Raw genomic sequence first — 17333 nt, forward strand, 5'->3', positions numbered from 1 at the left:
GTAGTGACATAATGTGCTGCTTCATTGCTTTCTGATTCCTACCATACGTAGTCTGGCATGGCACAACTGAAAGTTAGGTATTTGCGTGTCTTGCCATGCCATTCTCTTTTTTTGATCAGACAGACTTTCAAAACAAAAAAGAAAATGTTACATTTGTAATAAGGCAGCTATTTATTTGTTTATTTGTTTTCAGTCATTTTTATACAGCTTCTTCTCCTTTAATTTACAACAGACACATACGGACTGTGCCATGCTGTTGTCCTTTGCTTTTGGCTAAAATTAGTTAACTTTTTCTTACTAACAGCCCACAGGTCTTAAGAATGTTTAAGAATATTTTGGACAATGAGTTCTGCAGTAGCTGGCATGATTCTGTCCTGAGGAAAATATATAAAATGAGTATGTTCCCATACTTAAGAGTATGAAAGTAAATCAAGTGAACAGTGAGAAAAGTCAGTGTAGTATGGAATTAACAGCTGAAGCAATATGATGACCATGCAGGTTATCAAGATTGTTGGAATTTTTAGTAGGATATAAAAAACACAGATATGGAAATACTGATTATACAAAAATGTTGCAATGATTTCAGTGATGTCAGAATTGCTAAGGAGGAAATATGGGGTGTATGATTAAGAAATATTATTTAATTATCTGAGACCTTGCACTGCATAAGTGAATTTGTTCATACCACAAAAGTTCCATTATTATTATCTGATGTTGGGGTCGTTCTTAAAACCAAGCAATGCTTTGTGTTCAGCCCGAGATATACCAAAAAAACAAGTACCATCATTTTTTCAGTGACATCTATATCCCTTATAACCACTAATCAGAATCTGTTAATTTTAGAAGTAAAAGAACAAGGGAAATTAAAAGTACTGTACACTTAAAAGGAAGTCTGGACTGTTGAGTTCCTTATTATTTTATAAAAATATAAAACAAGTCAGTGTGTGTGCTAAAAATGTAATAAATAAAGATATGGACAGAAGAGAAAAGGAAAAAGGAGGATGAAGAAAAAGAAGAACAATAATTTCTTTGATAAGAAGAAAATCTGATTGCAAAACTCTTAGATTTGAAGTTTTGTGCCACTCAGCAACAGGATTTCGGGCTTCCTAATAGGACGCATCATTTCCTCCACACTGATCCTTAGCACAGGTACTACAAAGGCTAGTGTGCTGAGCCCCTTGCTGTAATTGTTTTATACTTAAAGATCATTAAGTCATAGGTGCTGCAGATCCATCATTAGATCTGGCAAATATATTTCTCGGTACCCAAACGTGGCAATTGGTGCCACGGCCCACCTGCCAAGTTGTTTGCCTGCCTATGGTAAAGTCATCCCTGATGGAGGATCACAGGAATCATGGGAAAGAGGGGTCCTTTCATCGGAGCAACGTTTCAGCCGTGGCATGGCCAAATGGGGAGGCAGCTAGATGGATGAGGTCTCCAGGACTCTAAAAATATCCAAACCTAATTATGTCATATCATCTACTGTTAAACCGTACTTCTAAAATTTTTATTATTATGCTGTATTAAGGAATTGTTCTGTTCTGTATATTGTATTGTATTGACCCCCTACTTTTGACACCCACTGCACGCCGAACCTACCTGGAAAGGGGTCTCTCTTTGAACTGCCTTTCCCGAGGTTTCTTCCATTTTTCCCTACAAGGTTTTTATTGGGAGTTTTTCCTTGTCTTCTCAGAGAGTCAAGGCTGGGGGGCTGTCAAAAGGCAGGGCCTGTTAAAGCCCATTGCAGCACTTCCTGTGTGATTTTGGGCTATAGAAAAATAAACTGTATTGTATTGTATTGTATATACCACCATCGTAGGCCTGATTACGAACAATAGTGAGATAACTTACAGAGGAGAGATTTGCCTTCTGACACAGTGTTACCATAACAACAAACTCTCCAGCAATGTCAACAAAAGCAGGACATAGATTTCACGAAGCAGGATGCAGACCATCTTGATAAAGATGCTGTGAAAAGGGTCACTAGATTTAAATATCTGGGAGGTCCATCGCTGGAAATTGGTACAACAGAACTGTACTAATGTCAGTTCAGAATTTTACTGACACACTTCTCCTTTTTGTATCTTGCATAGTCACTTTTCTTACTTCTTTGCTTTGGCAAATGACATTTAACCATTAGCACTTGATCCAAGATATTAAAGAAGAGTTTTGATCCATAGGTCACAAAACTACTCAAAAGCAACCGATTGACAGCTGTGTAAGGGTTTCTGATATATATCATCTGATGTCATTTTAAAGTTAGGGTGTTGTAGTGTTGTATTCTTTATTGATTGTTGGTTTGGGACTAATGTCACTAGCCTATAGGACACATGCAGGTAAGAGTTTCGTTGTACTGTGTACACATAACTATATACTTGACATTAAATGTACCCGGGGCTTTAATATTTAGTGTTTTTCTACTTTGCCATATATATTTTTCTTGTACATGTCTATCATTTACTCAAATAAAACCTTTTTGCCATATAAATATTTCTTGTACCTGTCTATCATTTACTGAAATAAAACCTTTGCCCATTCCTCACAAAATTGATTCAGCTATGCAGTTTTGAAGGTTATCTTTTATATGCAACTCACATCATGTCAAAAAAATTTAGGTTTAGGATTTAATTTGGTAAGTTCAAAAATCTTTATTTTGAGTGCGCAGTATTTCTGCTTGCCTGTAAGAACAATATTTGATTTAGTTTTAACATTTTGACTAATGGACTCACACCCTACTAAATATTTTGTAAGGAATTATGATGCTCAAATGAGACCTAAACCACACTCCTGCCAACACAATGATTTACAGCAGGTATGAGTTTCTAATGCTGAAACAAAATTCTTCACTTACATCAAACATACTGTAACATATAATATTAGTTAGGAATAATTTCGATTTTGGAGCCCATTGTTTCAAAAGTTTTTCTATACCCAGATGTTAGCCACTCGTTCTGGAGAAAAAGCATTTTACTTTCAGACATATCATGTATAGCAAGGTTTTACAATTTCATTCTTAAAGTTTACTTTTGTATATTAATCATGGCAAAAAAGCAGTACATAATTTGACATTAATCTAAATTTCTTTACTTGGCCATATTTCATTTATTGCATTTGCTGAATTTGGGTGGACCAGATCCTTTTCATAGACAGTGTGTGCAGAAAAATTCTTTAAAAAAAATGTAGTTATTATGTGCTGAATATACAGCCCTTCATGTATTCAGATTTGTATTGTGATGAAATACACAAAACATATAACTTATTCTGAATACATACTTTTCAAATACTTTCAGGAATTGATATATAGACTAGTTTATGAATATGGTGTAACAAGCTAAACATATTTAAATTAAATTGTGACCTGAAATTGCACTTCAGTCTCACATAAAACAGAAGCTTTGTTTTTACAATTCATCAAAAACAAGGGAAACAAACTTTTTCAGGAAACTTTTATTAATAAAAATTGAATACTTGGGAAAAAATTACTATAGCTCAGACTGTGTGTTAGCCATTTTACTTTCTTGAGTTGTTCTTCTTTTAAGAAGTAAACTTAACAAAAATAAATTCCAATCTTTGCATTTTTCATGTGGCACACATACTCTTTACTAACCTGCCATGTAAATAATTCACTAAAATATTAGTATTTGCATATAACCTATCCACACCCTAACATATACTTTAAATCATATCAACCCTGATAACACAGGCCTAGCAGGCAGCTAACGGCCATAACAGCAGTCAGCCACCATTTGGCACAGGTGATCTGCTGGGATTTTGCCACATCACCTTTTGGTGGCAGCAGGTAGCCGACAGTCAGTTCTTAGGCAGTAGAAGAGCATTTGCCGAGAGAAATATGAATATTTAATTTATCTTATATTAAATATTGTTGTTTCCAATCCATTAATTGACTATTGTTCTTGCAGGGGAGAATTTAACTGGATTACAACATATCTAGTAAAAAATGTTATTATAATTGAATAGCAGAGATTATATACTATGCAAATTTAGCTTTCATGCAACACAAACTTTCTGGTAAGACGTAATATACTAGGGATAAATGTACTGTAAACAATAGTATAGTGAACAAAGAAAGCAATGTCAAAATAAGGCCTTCCTATTATAGATATTTTAAACCACATAAGAAATTTGCATAAATAGCCTGATATATAATATTAAAGTAATAAAATGTATATGTGATATGTATACAATGTAATTTCAGTTAGAATATTAGCAGTAATTATATTATTAATAGTGTATTGTACAATTTTATGCACATTTGTATGTTGTCCAGTCTCTGTGTGACGTTAGAGATTTTATTAGTGAGCTCCTCGTGCCTCTTCCACATCGCCATCATGGTAATTTTGAAGTAATCTGTAATGTAAAAAGGAATATATCTAAAAATATAACAGTACAAATAGATTGTAAACAGAACAGCCTATAGCTGAATGACACCTTTAGCAATGCAAGCTGCTGAAATGTCTGTTTTGTTGTAGGCAAAAAGAGGCAAATGTTGTCCCCAAAGGATACATAAATACACCCGTAAGATCCAGGCGGCTAAAAGGTTTTACAGTTTTTTTCAATCCTCAATTCTGCAATTCTAAAGATACTCTCTCAAAACTCTGTACACAGCCTGTAACACCAACACATAGCTTGGCCAAATAGTTAATCTCCCCTCCAAAATGCACTACAACTGCCAAAACAGTTAATCTATGTCTCAAAATAGACTCATACCACCAAAACATTAGCACTTTATGTCTTTCTGAAAGAGCACTATATCACACACAAAAGAAAGGCTTACAAAACACTAACAGGAAACAATGTTAGATAACATATAAAATGGTTTATCATTAAATAGATTCAAATTTTATTTTTCATACAGTAGGTTAAATACAGAATACTCAATACTCATTACTTATTGTCAATACTACAGCCAGAAACAAAACACACACACCTTCAGTTGTTCCACAACAGTAACAATACAATAGCAGTAATTTTCTAATAACAACAACATTTATTTATATAGCACATTTTCATACAAAAAAATTGTAGCTCAAAGTGTTTATCTATCTAGTGCTTAATCTATCCACTCCTCTGGATTTAGCCACAAGTTCTCAGCCATATCGCATCTAATGTCCTCTCTAGCGATGCATTGTAAGTAGTATCTATTGGTATGCCTGATCCATCCTTGACATTGCTCCAGTCAAATATCTTGGCATCCAGCATTCATAACATTCAGTAGTGACATGTGATCATGTGGCCGGTGGTCATAAACCTTCCACCTCCATGCTAAAAAGAATTCCCCAATGCAATAGGGTTTAGGAAGCAGGAGTATGGTGGCAGAAACATTGAGCGCATCCTTGGATGTGCTGCAAACCACTCTGTGACTGCAGTTGAGTGGTGGATTGCCAAATTATTCCAAACCACAACAAATACCGAAGCATGTGTACTCACTCGCTCTCTGTCATCCTCTGGTACCAGTATCATGTTGAGTTCATCAAGGAACAAGATGAAGCACTCTGTGTTGTACAAAATAGGCCTAATTTGTATAGTAGTTTGGTTTGTTTTCAAAGTAATTTACCAAAATGTGGCCCACTTATGTTTTTATCTATTTTTCGGTGCATAATGACCTTAGGCAAAATAGGCTAACCTTTAGGCATAGGCCTGCTTGTCTGGGAATAAGACATCCCATAATTAATGAACATTTTGTCTGTTGATTTTACAACTGATAAATGCTACAAGTGAAAAATTGCAGGGTCACTACCTATGATACGGGCTGGCTGGCTGGCTGGCTGGTTACCACCGGTGTTCCAGTACTTACTAGCTGCTGTCGAGCCACTAATCAGTGGCTGAAAACTGTTTTGGTTTACTTCTACTGTAACCCCCCCACCAAACTGTTCTACCGCCAATGGTGTGATGAATGGTGGCATGCTGTCCCAAACCAGACAGTGGACCAACAGGTATTTGCTTACTGGGGGATGTGAACAGCAGAATGTGGAAAGTAACGAAGCTGCAGTCACTCATGATGCAGCAAATAAATTAAACACGTCATGACATAAATACTAATTTCATTGCTGATCTTACACAGGGAAAGGCTATGATCTTGTATTGTTTTATTACTGGATTCATTTATTTTATGCATACTGTGCTTCTACATTAAATTCAGGAGCTGTGGAGCGTTACTCTTCTCTCCTGTGCAGGAAAAGAAAACAATACAGATTCATCACTGAGCTTACAGTGCACTCTGGATGGCTACAATAATTTTGTATTGTTGTGTACAGTATATTTACTTTTTGTAGGATTTTGTTTTCCTATATGGAGTTTAATTTGGGAAAAATTGCTGTATTTTTTTTCCTTACACTGCTACTTTATTTTTTAGAAACGTACTTTGAATGTTGTGTGCTTATTCTGTGGAAGTTTCTTATTCTGAAAACACCTATATGTGTTGCAATCCAGCGTTGTCTCTCTGCTTTGTTTTCTTAATCAGTCTTGGTAAGTTTGTTAACTGATCTTAGATGTGAATAAACTACTTGTAATACATATTGAGCAGATAAGACATCACTTCTCTGCCCGTTGTCAGCTTTTCTTGGAAATGAATAGTGACAATCAAATGTTTTTAGTAAGATTTTGTCTTTCTAAGTGGATTATCTGACATATCTTGTTATATTCAAGTACTCAAGGCCTTGAAGAATAAACAAGAAGAAGAAGACTCAAAACTCTGCCACAGTTGTCTAGTATGTGTTTTCATATAATTCCTGTATATGCTGAGAACCACTGTTTACATTTTTTGTGCTTTTGGAGAAATTTAGAAGTTGAATATAGTCTTGACCCACATGTGCCTCAGAACAGGTCATCCACTTGAAGCTAAGCATGTTTGGGCCGGCTCAGTATTTGGATGGGAGACCATCTGGGAGAAGCTTGGGTTGCTGCTGGAAGAGGTGCTGGTGAGGTCATCAGGAAGCACTTATCCAATGGTCTATGTGTGGATCCCAATACCCCAGTGCAGTGATGGGGACTATAATATGGCTCTGTTATTCGGATGAAATATAAAACTGTGGCAGTGACTCCCTGTAGTCATTAAAGATCCCTGGCCATCTTTCAAAAAGAGTAGGGTGTATTCCAATGTCTTGACTAAATTGGTCTGGTCCATTCTGAACGCCTAATAATTCTGTCTCTAATTGGCTATCTTTCTAATCACTTCATCACCTAATAGCCAATGTGTGGTGAGCAAACTAGGAAAATAATGGCTGCTGCCACATCATCCTGGTAAGTGTTACTCATTAGTGATGGTGGAAGTGTTTCCCCTCTGCTTATGTAAAGCATTTGTGGCATTGAAAAAAAGAGCTATATAAATGTTTTTGATTATTATTATTATTCTATTATTATTATAGATGTGTTTGTGCTAAAAATAAAAATATATAACACTTTGGAATTAATATCTGAAAATTTGTTCAAATGTCAGAGAATGTTCCTCAAGCTCCTCATTTGAGTCTTCAGAGGGTTAAAGTGTCAACACCAGGTGCTAGGACCAGAGATCTGAAACTGCAGGGCTCTAAGGTCACCATTGCCTGCATATCTCTTACCCTTAGCTTAGGAAAGAGAGATGGATATCCTGGGTATCCCTTCAGGCCTGGATCTAGACAAACTATAATAAGAAGTGTCTGTTAAAAATGTTACAATCTGACTGAAATGAATACAGGTGGCAAACTGCAGCATTTGGTGTAGTGATTTAACTGAGAAAGAAACCTGTAAAGAAGTAAAGCAAGTTTTTCTTCAGATTTATGTTAGTAATATTAATATTTTTGTTTTCTGTACTTGCCCCTGCAAAGCAAACAGATTTGTGGATATATAAATATATTCTATTTTTGTAGGTCAATGAACATTTTAATGGTCCTTTCTGACCTGCATATTCCCTTTCAAATTAATGTAATCTTGTGAGTTATTCAGACAATAATAAAAGATATGATTTCTCTTATCTAGTGGTTGATGGCTTTTTTTAATTTAGCAAACTAGTTGGACATCACTAATCATTTTTCCTGCTTTTGTACATTAAAATAAACAGATTAAATAGGACGCAGATCTCTAAGGGACAATAACTAATGTAGGATATTGAATACATTATGAATAAGTTATACATATTTGACCTGTGGATTTGCCCATTACACCATCTTTGCAGGCTATTAAAAATGATTGATTTTTGGGAATTTGGAAACACCACTGGCTTAAAAAGGGTATGGATATTTAACTGTTGTTAAATCCATCAAAATAAACTGTACAATTTTAAAGGAAACTATATACTTTTATTGTGTGTACTCTTCAAGGTTATTCCCTTGCAATTTCTGAACAGGTTCTTTCCATTGTGTTGTACTAGTAGCATTGTAGGGGAAAGAGTGCTTGAAACTCTTTAGGACATCCTGACTTCATTTGTACCAGCACAAGTTAATTAGAGATTAAATCATATAACATTTTAACTTTTTACTTTTGTTATTTACATATGGAAGCAGTAGTATGATCAGCAGAACAGAATGTTAGGTTATACAGCACGGTGCATGGAGTACACGTCCAAGGGGGTTATGGTAAAGCTTTATAATGCACTGGTGAGGCCTCCTCTGGAGTACTTTGTGCAGTTTTAGTCTCCAGGCTACATAAAAAACATGACAACACTAGAAAAAGTCCAGAGAAGAGTGGCTAGTCTAATTCCAGGACTTCAGGGAATCAATTATAAGGAAAGAATACAAGAACTGAGCCTTCTCAATTTAAGCAAAAGGTGATGAAGATGAAACATGACTGAAGTTTTTAAATTATGAAGAGAAATAGTACAGTGGATCAAGACTGTTACTTTAAAATGAGTTCATCAAATACACAGGGACACAGTTGTTAAGGGTAAATTTCACTCAGACATTAGGAAATATTTCTTTAGACAAAGAACCATACACACTTGGAATAAGCTATCAAGTAGTGTTTTAGACAGAAGAACTTCAGGGACTATTAAAACTAGACAAGGTTATTTTAGAAAATTTAAGTGGATAGGTCTGGAGAGCTCAATTGAGATGAATGGCCCGTTCTCATCTTGTTTTAAAGTTCTAATACTGAAATTCAAAACTATTTTAATGCTTTGTTTTAGATTATACAAATAAGTCACAATTTTAGTATATGCCAAAAATGTCAAATGTTTGTGGATGCTGTTAACAAAACATGCTAGATACCAACCAATTAGTACATCTCTCCAAATGTAAAGGTTATATCAGGAATATGTGTGTAAGGCAATTATTAAAATAACATGTCATATGAAATAAATGAATTCATGGACTTCATTTGATTGCATTAAAAGTAAAATCTTCAGCAAAAGACCAAAGCATTTAAGTGTTCATGATTTTTACACTTTCTTTTTAATAATGATTATCAAAAGGAGGTTTACAACATTCTGAATTGCTATTAAAACACTGAATAAAGCAATCAAAGTGACATTTTAAATAAAGCAATGAAAAATATAAATACATAGTGACTGGCTTCATTAAAAAAATGCTTTTTGACAGTTTTGGAAATAATTGTAGCAACTGTAATTTGCTTCGCATTGATAGTGATAATAATAGGATTAAGTTAGGAAAGTTGTTAAATAAAACAAAAAAACAAATGGTATAATCATGTTCACCACTGTAAAACGAAATAGGAGCAGGCTGTGAGATTCTGAAAGAAGCTGGTTGTGAAAGTACTGAAAAAGAGATGACAGGGAAACCAGTGGATCCTAATAGAGTGGTTTTTCAAATTTTGAGCAAGCTAAATGTCCCGAAGTTGAATGGTTGACACACCTGTCCAGTCATGATGATTGAAAAAAAATGTGCTTAGTCCAATATACTGTCCATAAAAAGGCTGATCTTCTGGAGAATGGGTCATATTAAGCAGGTAACTGAGGTGGTGGTTAACTCTTTTAGGGCTAATTATTTTTATTTCCTTTTGTCCCAGGGCTGAATATTTTTCCAAAAAGCACACAAACCAATGGTTTCACGCATAAATCAACATAAATTACTTATTTAGGACAAATGTCACTCTTTTTTAGGTTCCATGAGCCCCTAAAATAGGTATATTCACATACTTATTACATACATGTTTGTCCCATCACCAATATGCCAAAAGGCATTTTCTGGTAAAATAAATGTCTCGAAGTAGTCAAGTTGTTGCTAATCCATTGTGTCCACCAGCAGGACACACTATTTGGTGAAGTCCAGTTGCCAACTTGTCTCCTACAGATTGATGTATGTGTAGTCCTCCCAGGGCGAACGTTTTGTAGGCATGTCACCTGCATGAAGTGTATCCAGCACTACGATCAGCTGGGGACCGGTCAGCTGATGCAAGCACCTGACTTTTGTTTTCGATCTCCAGATAACTTGTATCAGAATCGGAGTTCGATAAGTCAGAGTCCGATTCAGCAAAGATATGCAAAAAATAAATAATAAGCACAGAGTATTTTGCTTTGTGCATTTGCTTCGCTCTCTCACCCGATGTCAATGCCATTCTAAGGTGTTGCTTACTCTACACTACTCATGCACATGTCAAGTCAATGAGTCTAACAGTTCTCCGAACAAAGAGGGTCTACCTATAATGTAACGGTGAGTTTTATCAACATTTACAGCTTTCTTTTGCCCTCTGCCCCTGATATGCATTCTCAACCCCTTGTGTCGACAAAAGTTGACATCCGCCCTAAAAGAGTTAAAAGAGTGCTAGAGCAAAGAATCAGGGATCAGGGAAAAGTTAAAGAGGTACAGGTTGGTTTTAAGCCAGAAATGGAAACAACAGATGCCTAAATAGCATTTCTTTTTTAATAGCCGTTTTGTTACTGAAGGTTAAAGTTTATGAAAATTACGTTAGTAATAGTATGCTGTATGGGAACATGGCTGATGAAAGTGGAACATGAGGCAAAGCTTTGAAGAACAGAGATGAGAAGAATAAGATGAATGTGTGGAGTGTCATGGGAGTCAGAGGAAGATGAAGGTTAAATTAAGGAAAGTACTTGACTTGGAATCAATGCATGTTTTGCGGAAGAGAAAATATCTAAGATTGTCCGACCATGTGGAGTGAAAAGTAGAGGATGATTAGGTGAAGAGGTGAAGCAGGATGCAGGTGGAGAGGATGAGGCCAAAGAAGAAATTGCTGAAGATAATATGAAAAGAATTGACCAAAGGATGCTCATCACTGTGTGTGAATCAGGAAAATGATAGTGATGTTATGTAATCATACAAATTTTTGTGTAAAAGGTACTAACATTTTTTAACATAACCGTCAGCAGGTAACAGGATGTAAAACAGAATAAACAGCACTATCATTAATCAGTATATCCCACTAAAGTGTTTGTTTTAGTGTAATACCACCTCACGGGTGGGCTGAGGCATGTTGCCAAAATCATAACACACAGCATGACCAAAGCAAGGAAGACTAGATGGATTAATGTGCATGGGAATATAAGGCACTTTTATGTGATTTGATTAATCTGGCTTTATGCTAAAGATTTAGTCTATTTTTTGGTTATGATTTAGCTTAGGCAAAACTTTCTGTACATTGAAATAATATTTTTACCATTTTTTGTTTGTAATGAATCATGAACGTTAAACTATTAAATTAATACAGTAATTAATACTTAGGAAGTGACAGCTTAAAATAATACATTTAATAGAATGGTCAAGTTATTTTTTATTATTTTACTTTAGAAAACAGTATTGTATATTATATCAAATGATTTATTCAGGTTAGACTGTCATAACGCAAGAATGCTGTCTCAGCATTGATGATAAAACAGATACTAGCTGTGTAGCCTTTTCTTAGCTTGAATTTCCGTAATTAATTATTAAATAATTGCTCTGTTGTCTCTTTCCTGTCCTGTCTGAGCTATTCTTTCTAATAAATATATAAAGAGTTTTTTACTTGTGTTAATTGTGCATGACTGATGTTTTTACCATTAATAATGATTCTGTATTATACTGTTGCATAGATCTTTCAGACTGAATTCACTGTAATTTACAAAGACCTAATACATATCATTTAAATCTATAACTACTTATGAACATTCTTTCCATGTTTGTTTTTACTGTATCTTTAAAACTCTCCAGTACTGTAAGGATATGCATTGTCATGTATCTGTACATCCATCTCTGCATTATGGGGCCTGCTCATTCCATTTCAAAGTTTCAGGGGACTGCAGTAACTATTAATATCCAAATTACTGTATATCTGTTGTTGAAACCAGCTCATGAAGGTTATATACTGATGTTTAATTCTGCATTTTATAATAAAAAGGTTTCAGTGTTAACATTTTTCAGGAAACAATTATGATTTTTGAATGGCAAACATAAAACTAATAACTATATAATGTAATGTATGTAATGTATATTCATTTATATTACATGAAAGCAATAAAATAAAATTATCTGTCAATTTTTTTTTTACTGTCCAAAAGGACAATGATTAACTTTGTAGTCATATTATCTTATGTTCTGGGCACTTGAATAGAGTGGGGCTGAGCTAGATCACCACTTGGCAGTGAGATGGCATAGACGTATAAAGCCCCTGATAGACAGATAAATAGGTAATGAGGATGTTCTGTGAGCAACTAGTGGGTGCCGCTGATGAGAATGAGTTAAAATCACTCCTCCAGATGGTTCTCCTCTGAATCTTGGGAAAGGTTAGAGATTTGAACAGACCTTTTTCTGGATCTCAGTATTAATGGCAGCAACCCTAGAATCTGTTGGTGGATACCCGGGTTACGAGAAGTTTTCAGATTAAAGAAAGAGGCCTTCAATGCAGTGTTAGCAGGAGAATCTCCAGACCTGAGGCATAATACTTAAAATGATAGCTATGGCAGTAGTAAGAGTATGGTAGGAGTTTGGTGAGGCCAAATGATTTGCTTATGGAAGCAGACTCTGGACAAACCAGCATATTAATTCTATTAGACCTCAGTGCAGCATTTGACACTCCGGTCAGACATGACATTCTACTGTCCAGAATGGAGAACATGCTGGGTATCTCTGGCACTGCCCTCCAGTGGTTCAAGTCCTATCTGTCTGATAGGCAAGAGTTTGTTAGTCTTGGCAATAGCAGATCCAGCTCGGCGCCAGTCACACAAGGAGTTTCTAAGGGCTCTGTCCTCGGCCCTCTTCTCTTCTGTATTTATATGCTTTCCCTTGGCCATATTATTCATAGCTATGGACTGGGCTATCAGTTTTATGCAGATGATACTCAACTCTACTTCAATGTTAAAAGTGGAACTTCATCAGAGCTTTCTCAGCTCACAACCTGCCTTAGTGAAATTAAAACCTGGATGGAGCAGAACTCTTTAACATTAAATTGCAACAAAACTGAACTCCTGCAAATTGGGACTAAAACGCAACTTAATAAAATGAGCTCCTTTCCAGTCCATCTTGGCGGTGATCTCATCAGACCTGCCTCAACTGCAAAGAATATTGGTGTCATTTTTGATTCCTCCCTCTCTTATTCCACCCACATAAATCACATTAAGAAACTTTCTTACTTTCACCTTCCTAACATATCCCGTGTTCGCTCCTTCCTCTCCTTCTCTAATGCTGACAAACTTGTCCATGCTTTTATTACATCCCTCATCGATTATTCTCACTGCTCATAAGCCCCAGCTTATTCAAAACTCAGCTGCAAGAGTCCTTACTCGAACCAGCAGCAGCGAGCACATCACACCCATCCTGCTCCGCCTACACTGGTTCCCTGTGTCTTACAAAATCAAATATAAAATTCTACTAATAACCTACAAAGCCTTAAATAACCTCACACCAAACTACATCAGGACCTTCTCCATCGCTATGTGCCTGCCCGCCCATTAAGGTCCTCTGATTCTGGCAATCTTGTTGTGCCCCACACTAATCCACACTCAATGGGTGACAGGGCCTTCAGCTGTATAGCGCCCAGACTCTGGAATGACCTACCAAAATTAATCAGGTCAGCTGACTCCATGAATTCTTTTAAAAACAACTCAAAACTCATCTGTTCAGGAAGGCTTTTAGCTCTACTGTACTTGTCTTTATTTCCCTTCTCTCAGTTTACCTCTATGTCAAGATGCTCATGTAACCTGTGTGTGTTAGACCATCAGTTATGTTGTCTGTTAGGCTTTCTCTGAATTTACTGTCTTAATCTTCTTTATTTATTTATTTGGTTTGTACAATGCTATATACTGTATACCCTGCCATTCTTTCCTATATTCTGTAAGTGCCTTGGGCATGGGAAAGGCGCTATATAAATAGAATGTATTATTATTATTGTTATTATGAAGACTAGCTTTCAGATGATCTCAAAAAATTCTTGCAAACCAAGTATTAATTTAAGAAGGGGAGATGTAAGTTGTCTTCACAGTTTTCAAAAATTTAATTTCATTATGAGGTCGAAAGGGCACTGAAGAACTCCTAAACTGTGTGCATATGCTTTCTGAGGTCACTGTAGTGATTAAAAAGTAGAGGCAAGGCTGCAGGGTGCATTACATCCAACTGAAAATGTTGAAAGAACTGAATATTGAGTCAGCTTATGTCCCTCTTCATTGCTGCATGAAAGACTGAGATAGTGCCTTGAAACTGGCAAAATGGGGTGGTGGTCCCATTTTCAAAAGGGAAACAAGAGTATGAGTTAGTTTCAGTTACTAAAGGATCAGACTCGTCAGCCTCCTGTGATAGTCTGTTTAGTGGGGATTGGCAAAAACCTACACTCTGGACATCTTGTAATTTGAGACCCAACATGTCAATGGTAAGATGAAAGACAGACACAATTATTTAAAAAGTGAAATAGTAACAAAGGAATCTCAAAAAACATAATTCAGTGGCATGTCATCAGATAAATAAATACAGATCAGTTGACACATGATTGAAGAAAAAAATTTTCAAAGAAACAAGTCCATCCTCTTCCCTTCTACTTCAAACAAAACAATAACAAGCAAAAAGATAGCTTGCCATTAAACTGCCCAACATATGTACTTCTAGGGCATTATGACATATGCACTCAAAATTGCTACTGTCTCTTAAATGTGCAGAAGGTTTGAATTTGGACATCAAACCTGGCCAAAAACAACCCCTTGCACAGCTTGGTTTTATGGAGTCCGGTCTTTCCCACCGCACAGTTAGTTCCCAGCTATGATGGAGCACACTGTGATGCTGCTCATACTTGGCCTCGTCTACTCTAGAAACTGTACACTAAAAGCAGGTTGAACTCCCGTTCATGCCTCTCCAAAGACAATCAAACTACTCCCTCTCTCACTCTCGGTCGTATGCTCACATTCTCTCCGGTAAGTACTTTCTGCTGATTCCCCAGGACTTTAAACTGTTCTTTTGGCTCTCTTTACACTTGCCAATGCACTGCACCTAGTGACTTTTTTTTTTCCAGCAGTGTCAGGGTAGCAACGTTCTGTTGCCGTCATCAGCTTGGAGGTGCATGCGTGCCACATAGCACTCCACAGCCCACGCACAAATATCCATGCTGCTGCAAAACATTATCCCTACCAGACCATCATCACACCTCCTTACTTGGCAAGGTAAGAAACTTTTCTTTTATAAAATAGTTATTTACAGAGACTTATTCTTGTGACACACCTCCCTGTGAAAGTTGTGTGATACTGGATCAGTGGACAAATGCACTGATAATTGACTGGTTATAGTAGTTTCCAATCCATTACATGTGCATAGTGGACTTGGAAAAAGTTAGTGACTATATACTCTATGGAAGGTGCTTAAAAAGTAAGGGATTCCTGGGCTGCTGCTTCATACCATTCATTCTCTGTATTTTCACAGAAAGAGTGGTGTTTACATACTTCATATGAAGATGAGACTATTCATTGAGGGTAGCATTCTCCAGCACTGTCTAATCTCCTTTCTTGTTTATGATTTTCACAAACAGAATATCAAAGTGCAGGAAAGGTTTGGAGGACATACTGTACCGTTCTAGAAAACAGAATTGCATCTCTGGTGTTTACAAACAATGTTGTTCTTTTAGCCTTATCAGACTATCATCGCTGTTTTGCTCTGGAATGTCCACTGATCTGTTTGGGATAACAATTATCTCCTCTAACTCTAAGGTCTTGGTCCTATCTCAGAAATATGGAACTTGGTCCCTGCTGAAGTTAAAATACCTTTGGCTCTTGTTCATGATTGAGGGAAGAGACAATTGTGGAATTAACCAGACAAGTCAGTACAATGGATACAGATTTATGAAAGTTGTACTGGCTATGATATTAATCCATGGACAAAGCCATCAGTTTTCTGGTCAGTATGCATCTTCACCCTTACCTATAGTGATGAAATGTGGGCAGTAATTAGAAAAAAATGAGATCATGAGCATAAACAGCTAAAACTTGGTAAATGTGCTAGGTTGCAGGGTTCAATCACTGTTACAGGGTGAATAGTTTGGCAATATGCATAGATATTGGATTGAGAGGAAAATGATGTGGTGGTTTTGGCATGTACTTAGGATGCTCCTTTTGTGCCTCTCACAGAAGATGTACTTTGAATAACCCACTGAGAGAAGAATATGGAGCAGGATCATGGCATTTCTCTCAGGTGCCCTGGGAGTATGTGGGTATTCCCCAAGAAGGATTGGAGGAAGTCAGTTTAAGGTTACCCATCAACCTAACCCACATGTCTGTAGATTATGGCATTAAACAAGAATATCTGGAATAACAAAAGCAGGCGCAAGAAGAATGAGAAAATCAGGCGCAAGAAGATGAATTTACTCATTGAACTTCACCATGATATCACATTTAATATTCTCATGGAGACCACAGAAGCAGTTTGAGCAGTACAATAACAAATATATATTTTCTGAGAAGTGAAATACCTTGTAGGAAATTTTTGATGTTAAATACATTTTTACTGTTACGCTGTTATATAAAATTTAAAAGTTCTCACCCCAATGAATGTCTCTACATGTGTGTTTTGTATTAATCATTTAGTTTTGGATAAGTGTACATTTTTTTGCCTTTTAATATTATGTGCAACACGTCACTATTTTGCAGCTTCATAATTTTCTTATTGTGATGCTGTGATGTGCAAGACTATTTCTAGGGTCTGCCTTCCTATGCTTCCCATCATAACCCCTTGCAGCACTTAGTACAGTATCTGAGATTGTTGATTAAAACCTTAAACAATCTCAGTATTGTGCTCATAGTGTTTAAATCTTTCAGGTCTTGCTTTGTTTCATGTTTTTTTTTTTAAATGTCTTGGTTCTGGAGATATCTCGTCCTTTGATCAATTTGATAATTCTCATTCAGCCTTCACTCACAATTATGCATTCTGGTTTTAGACACTGGTATTTCACAGTTTTGTATATTGACTCATCACAGTTTC

The sequence above is a fragment of the Polypterus senegalus genome, chromosome 2, assembly GCF_016835505.1.
Source record: "Polypterus senegalus isolate Bchr_013 chromosome 2, ASM1683550v1, whole genome shotgun sequence".
Classification (NCBI taxonomy): Eukaryota; Metazoa; Chordata; class Cladistia; order Polypteriformes; family Polypteridae; genus Polypterus; species Polypterus senegalus.